Below are 6,650 nucleotides of genomic sequence, written 5' to 3'. Positions count from 1 at the left end.
ATTGTGTATTTTGAAGATACTTGATACTAAAGAAAACTTCGAATATTGAAACTGCTGTGAGACTTTTGGTTGGCGGTGCTCGCTCAGACGGTAGTACAGGCCCTGAGACAGCTCGGCTTGTAGTAAGTACTGCGTGGGTTTCTTACAAATACCCCGGCCCCTCAGCTTCCACCGCATTTCCAGATTCCCTTTCTTTAAAACTGAAGAAGCAATCTTAAGTAGGTGCTCACGAGGTGCTTTGTTTTTGAGCACACACAGAGAGATATGAACAAAACAGAAACGCAAGACGAACACGCAGAAGGGATCATGCACTCTGCTGTACCCTCTCTTCCTACCCTTTGCCATCCGCCCCCGTCTCTGTGGCGTTTGATTCTTGTCAAGCAGTGCCCTCAGTGGGCTGTCGGATGCAGTAACATGCACAACCCAAAACCTCTGGGCTTCTCATACCGGCTCCGCTTTGTGGTAAGAACACAAGCTTTTAAGCCCTCAGTCCATCACGATGCAGTCAGCTAACCATGTTTTCTTAGTTACGGCGTTTGACTGCAAACAAATCCATCCTTTGTAACTGTGCAGGGAACAGGCATCTACTAGAAAAAAAAAAAAAGAAGTATTACGCCCAAAATTTTATGAAATGCACGACATGAAAGGTATGAATGCAATTTTCAAGCACAGTTCGAATAACAAATTATGCGTTGTAAATTTTTTTTTCGAAAAAACATCTGAGCAATCCTTGAATAAAACTTGTGAATATATCTCTATCTTAAAGAATTCATTTTTGAAATATGCCAATTGATTGACACCATATAGCCACTTTCTTTTAAAAAAAGATACTTCTATATTTTTATCTACAACCAGCCGTAGTTCTCCAGCGACGTTAGTGAACCTCGAGTTTCCTATCTCCAGGATCGTGAGTCAACGCGGCTATGGTTCACTCTTACACGCTGATAAAAGGTATCTTCATCTAATAGAACACTGCGGTGTGCTTGTGTGCGTATGTTGAGGCTTTTCTCATTTGTGTCACTTTTAGCATGCCCACATCGCGCTTTCCGGACTAAATAACGTTCAGCCATTTTGTTTTTCTTGTTTTCCTTCTAGTTAATAACAATATGCAGAGCTTTAAACGTTTGTTATCGCACTAATGGCAATATAACTGCTCAGTTCTCCAAATGCAGGCAGGTTGCACCTTTGTATTTGTATGTATAGCCAAATGCGGCACAGGTCGTTTTGCATGAAGAGCATTAGTTTAAAGAAATATTTTGCCAGGCTGCTTGTAGAAGCAATAGCTTAACTGTAACTATGACTCCAATTCAATGTTGAGTTCTGACAAGGACAGCTGCCCAAACAATAGCTCTGCGCTGGCGTATTCGTTAAGCCCTTTCAGAAAAACTACGCTATAGTAATGCTCTAAGGATTCCAGAAAGCACGGTACAATTTCGTAATGCCGCTTATTGTATTACTACCTTTATTATGTTATGATTTCAGTAATGTATTGAAGTATTGACGATACAGTACTGAGTATCTATATCGAAACTCGATTTTGAGCCTCTATCTTGTATCGGCATCGGAAATACAATTTTTCACGGTATCGAGTATCGGTATCGAAAATACTTTTTTAGAGTATCTTGCCCAGGCCTGCGTCCTAGGAAAGACACTCCAGCCAAGGGTGCCAGCTTGATTTTAGTTACCTATGGTTACTTTTCACACCCAAACATCAGACCAGCATTATGTCGATAGATCCATGATTTTTATTCCAGATCAGGGATGCCATACCCACTAAGCCACTGCAGCAACTACTTCCTGCTTTATTCACATTACGTGCAAGGCTTTGTCTTGTTTTTGCTTTTTTTACATGACCGCCATCAGTCTCGACAGTCACAGCGTAAAAAAATGAGCCATGTTTACATGAATGCAACATCTACACACTGTACTGCATGCACTGCAGATGGTGCTTCATCTGATATGCTAAATCACGTGATGCCCCTATCTCGCACTAATGTAAATAGGGGTGTAGGTGTGCCGATGGCAAACACACTGACAGCGCACATCCTAATGGTTTGTTAGGTTGCATTCTGCTCACTGCAACGTGCTTTCCCCATGACATGTCGCAGATTTGGCAACTTATACGTAAGATTTAGCGTTTATGTTTGCTATGCTCTAGAGAGCGTTTGATGACACAGCAAATAATTCCAGTCTAAAAACAGTAGAAGTTTGCATGCATGTGACTTCGAAAAAAGTGACCACATACCAAGCATCGGGCGGGTTTCATTCCTTTCAGCCTTGTATTTTTTGGCCTTTTTTTCTGGTAGCATCCAGCTGAGTTTCCAGTTCTGCTACCCTTTTTTCGGCCTCAGTGCATTCAGACTGTAGGTTCTGTAAAAGTACTTATGGCAGTAGTTATGCACCAAAACCTACTTCTGTTGAAATGCATCAAATAAAAGTGGTCTTGTGCACCATTCGAGCACCTCTAAAATAGAACAACGTGCGTAACAAAGTAGTTCATATGTCCCGCACAAATTCTTATCTTTCATGTGAATGGTGCACGCCTCTGTTCGCCGCGAGAGCGACCTAGAGGTGGTGCCACCGTCGTTCCGATAGTGGGGATCGGCAGCTGGTGGCGCTCGCAGAAACGCACGCGGCATGTGTCTGCTTCCAAGTTTACGGTGGGTTTGTTGGCAACAAAAACCTGCCTTATTCAATGCATTAGCGATTTATTGTTTAGAATGTTCCAATATTGCAGAAAAAATCCGTCCTTAGTGCAGCAAAAAAAAAAGCTTGGGTTTTTCGAAAACAAGGCATGCAGCCACCCGTCTTTTAGATTTACTGGCATTGCTTTGCATACTTTTTACATTGTACGGCACTCACAGGCCTGGTACTTGGGTCTGAACGTGACATATTGCCTTTTCATCAGCCTGCGCGTGTCTTATACAAGTGAGACAGGCAAATTTAGACTCTATTCAATGCAGTGATGGCGAAACTGCCACCTCTGTTAGACAACATCCCTGGGTTTCTCATGCTTTCTACGCGGATGACGTCACAATCTGGGTCACGAGGGGCTTTGGCGGCGACGTGCAAGACGCGCTTCAAGAAGCCATTGACGTGGTCCAGACGTACGCCCCCACGGGCGGGCTGACCTGCGCAGCGGAGAAGTCCGAACTTTTGGTTATAAGCAAGAACAGCCATGGAAGGAGAGAACAGCCTCCAGAGATCGATTTTCTCTTGAAAGGTGCGTCAATACCACAAGTGGAGAGGCTTCGGGTGCTGGGGCTACACCTCCAATCTAATGGTAGAGCTACACACAGTACATCTCCATAAAGAAATGTCTCAAATCACCCACATGATAAGACTGGTTTCCATCCGACGAAGCGGTCTTAAGGAGAGGAACACGCTGCGCATCATACAGGCACTCATCATCAGTTGCCTCACATACCACCTGCCGTACCATCATCTCAGTCGGGCCGAACTAGAAAAACTTAACGCGGCACTCCGGTCGGTGGCAAAGACGGCACTGAGTGTTCCTCCCCACGCGGCCACTCAAGCCTTCTTCACTTAGGCATCCACAATACAGTGGAAGAATTAATTGAAGCACAGCGGGTAGGACAGGTAACTAGGCTACGAAGCACATGCACCGGACGTGCCCTACTCGCGAGACTCGGGTATACAGCCCCCAGCACCCCCTCACCACCAGATCCGGAGCCCATGGACCCCTTAATGAGAGCAAAGATCCAAGTGGCTCCAATCGGGAGAAACATGCATCCAGACCTTAACGCGGGCAGACAGTGGGTTCGAGTACGGGCACTTCAACATACATTAAGAAATAATTAATTCATATTATACACCGACACAACAAGCTACCCTGGCAAACCTGCCGCGAGCCTGGCCGTCACAAACAATGATGGTCCAGTACAAGTAACAGGCTCCATCCTCACGATCCCGATCAGAACGGTGGAAGAGACAGCCATAGCCCTTGCCATCTGATACATCTCATCCAACCCTTTGGACAAACACTTGAAAACCTACGCTATTGTTACAGACTTATAGGCAGCATGCCGAGCCTTCTGAACTGGTCTGCTGTCTCCCAAAACTCCCAAAATCCTTCGTTGGTGCAAAGAAAAGACGTACATGCTGCTTATCCGAGTAACTTTGGGCGCCAAGCCAAGCATTCCTTCCTGGCAACGAGCGCGTCCACGCGCTTGCCCGCGAACTAACTTGCTGGGCACCAGGAGGGAAGAAGGAAGACGGCCAATTACCAACTAACTAATAAGGAAACCAGAGAGAAAGATGCTCCGAAGCCATCACCAAGCTCTCAGCTATCAGCCACTACAGAACCACTCACGTACACACTTACCATTGAATACTACAGACAGCAATGAAGAACACTTCCCGCATTGTACAAATTTCTCTCCAGAGCAGATGTCACTACCTGGCGACAACTTCAAATGCACACATTTCCGAACCTTTACCATAAACACCTTTTCTTTTCCTCGCAGTATCCTTCAATCTGCCAATCATGCAACAGCACCAAATCAGCTCTATACCACTCCATATGGGCGTGTCCAAAGCCGCAAAGCTTCCCACCCATTCCCCACCCCAGTGTCTCCTCTTGGTAAGCTGCTCTGTCTAGCTCACACTTGCAAGATCAGCAACGGCTGATCGAGCGGGCGCGTGGGATAGCAGCGGCTGCCTGGCATTCTGGACTGAGGACGCCGCCTGAAGAGGACATGACCACCTAATCAGCAGTGCCAAGTTACTAGGTTTAAATTGATGTTTTTCCTCCTCCTCCTTCCTTCATAGGATGATACCTTTGCTACAGGGCTGAGATACTAGGGAGCTTTAGAATAGGGGAACCCAAGGGTTGGGGCCCCCAAGAAAATAGCGTGCCGCGGTGCAACGTTCGAGCCGACCGGCGAGTTTTGGAATAGGGTTTTCCCGACGCAGCGGAGCAGGGCTTGCGTTTATCGATTGCAGTGCCCAGACGGTAAACCGTGAAAAGCATATAAATATATAAAAGCCAACAATGCTATTTTATTAAATAGAAACTGCTGTTATTGTACAAAGCTATCTTTAAAATACCAGGTATATAAACTCTTTTCTTCAGAGAAGACGAAATCCGCCAATCTTAACGAATCCAGGCTGAACCGGGAAACCTCATTTAAACCTTCCGCGCTTTCCGATGCCTGGTCCCCATGGCAACCAAACGAGGCGATCTCGCTAAGCCTATCAGCTCAGTAAATTCGGAAGTAATCAGGAAATATGGGGCGTTTTATCGCTTAAATTTGTTGGTGCGGGCATCATGAGACATAGCACAAGCTTCGTTGGCCTTTTGTTTGCCTTGAACGGGGACACCATGGAGCGGTAACGACGAATGTGTGCCGAGGCTAGCGGCCGCCACTTGGCCGGACGGCGCCATTTTTCCCGACCCTATCCGGCGATAGGGTCCACGCTATTTCGCCGAGATAAGGTGACCGTCGTCCGCTGACCCAAAACACCAAGGCCCGCTTGAGTTCTGCGCATGCGCACTCGCGCCCCGCTATTACCCTATTCCCCTAACCGATAGGGTCCCCCTATTCTAAAACTCCCTACTGAGAGGTGCATTTATGAAAAGGAGCACACATTCATGCACTGGACATTAAATTCTGCTCAATGTCCACAGGACTTTCCGAGACTATGGCTGTCCTTTTCTTTTCCATTGCAGTTGCCGAACCTAGAGATTAGTAATAATAAAAACATACAAACAGTATACCGCAGGGCCGGAGAGAGCGCACGAGACTGCGGCCACTGCCAGAGTTCAGCACTGATACAAAGAAATTGCTGATAAAATACTTCAATTACAATGCCACTTAATTGATATATGTGCTACCGGCATGAAATGAAATACGAAGTACGGAGTGAAGGAAAAAAAGGTCCAGCGCGGGCATGCCTGTCTTTCAGAGCTGGGTGCGCTCTTGCAGTTTGCGATAGTTTTGTCTCTGTCTCCTTTTACGTTCGTTTTCTCGCTGTGCCACTGAAGCGCCACATTCATTCTTAATAGGGACTTGCACAGCGCGGTTTCACTGCCAGCAGCGGCTGTAGTCTGCGTGGGCAAGCGAGCGGAATGGAAGCAAAATTAAAACGTCGTACGATATCGAACTAAGAGCTCTCGCCTCATCCATGCGGGCTACAGTACTTCCAGCAGTCGCATATCGGAAAAGCACGCCTATTTCTGGCAACGACAGGCGTCTCAGCTTGCCGCTTTTCCACGCGCTCCGCTGTTCGCATTTCACTTGACGCCAACAGTACTTGCTGATGTCGGAGAACACAGGCTTTCTGCTTACTGTGTGAAACCCGTACTGCCGGTAGCCACATTTCGACTCCTTATTTCTGCAAACTGTTTTCATTACCCCATCTCGCAATGACCTGTATCAACTGTCTACAACTAGCTCGGTACCACCTAGTACACTGTCATCTGCCGACTATGGTCATAGTCGCGGGCATGCAAAGAACTCAACACAGGCCCCCATAGTGAAAAGAAAAGAAAGCCTTCATGAAATTAAAGCAAGGCTATATAGAAAGTGAAAACAAAAAAAAAAAGAGGAGTGAACGTTTGACTACTTACCTACTGCAAGAAAGAATGCTGGTCAGAATGAGCCGTCCTTCCACTCCACTTCCACTTC

At 46.5% G+C, this 6,650-nt stretch overlaps 1 protein-coding gene across 9 annotated transcripts in view; it reads left to right on the top strand.

Moving 5' to 3' along the window:
* Nucleotides 1-6,650, top strand: part of LOC146177374 (uncharacterized) — an 80,783-nt gene that overhangs the window by 43,158 nt on the left and 30,975 nt on the right. The gene's annotated exons all lie outside the window — the stretch shown is intronic.

Source organism: Amblyomma maculatum, chromosome 10 (assembly GCF_055883805.1).
Source record: "Amblyomma maculatum isolate TAMU_Amacu chromosome 10, ASM5588380v1, whole genome shotgun sequence".
NCBI classification, from domain to species: Eukaryota; Metazoa; Arthropoda; class Arachnida; order Ixodida; family Ixodidae; genus Amblyomma; species Amblyomma maculatum.
Note: the sequence above shows the minus strand (reverse complement) of the source record. Positions and strands in the feature narration are given on the sequence as shown.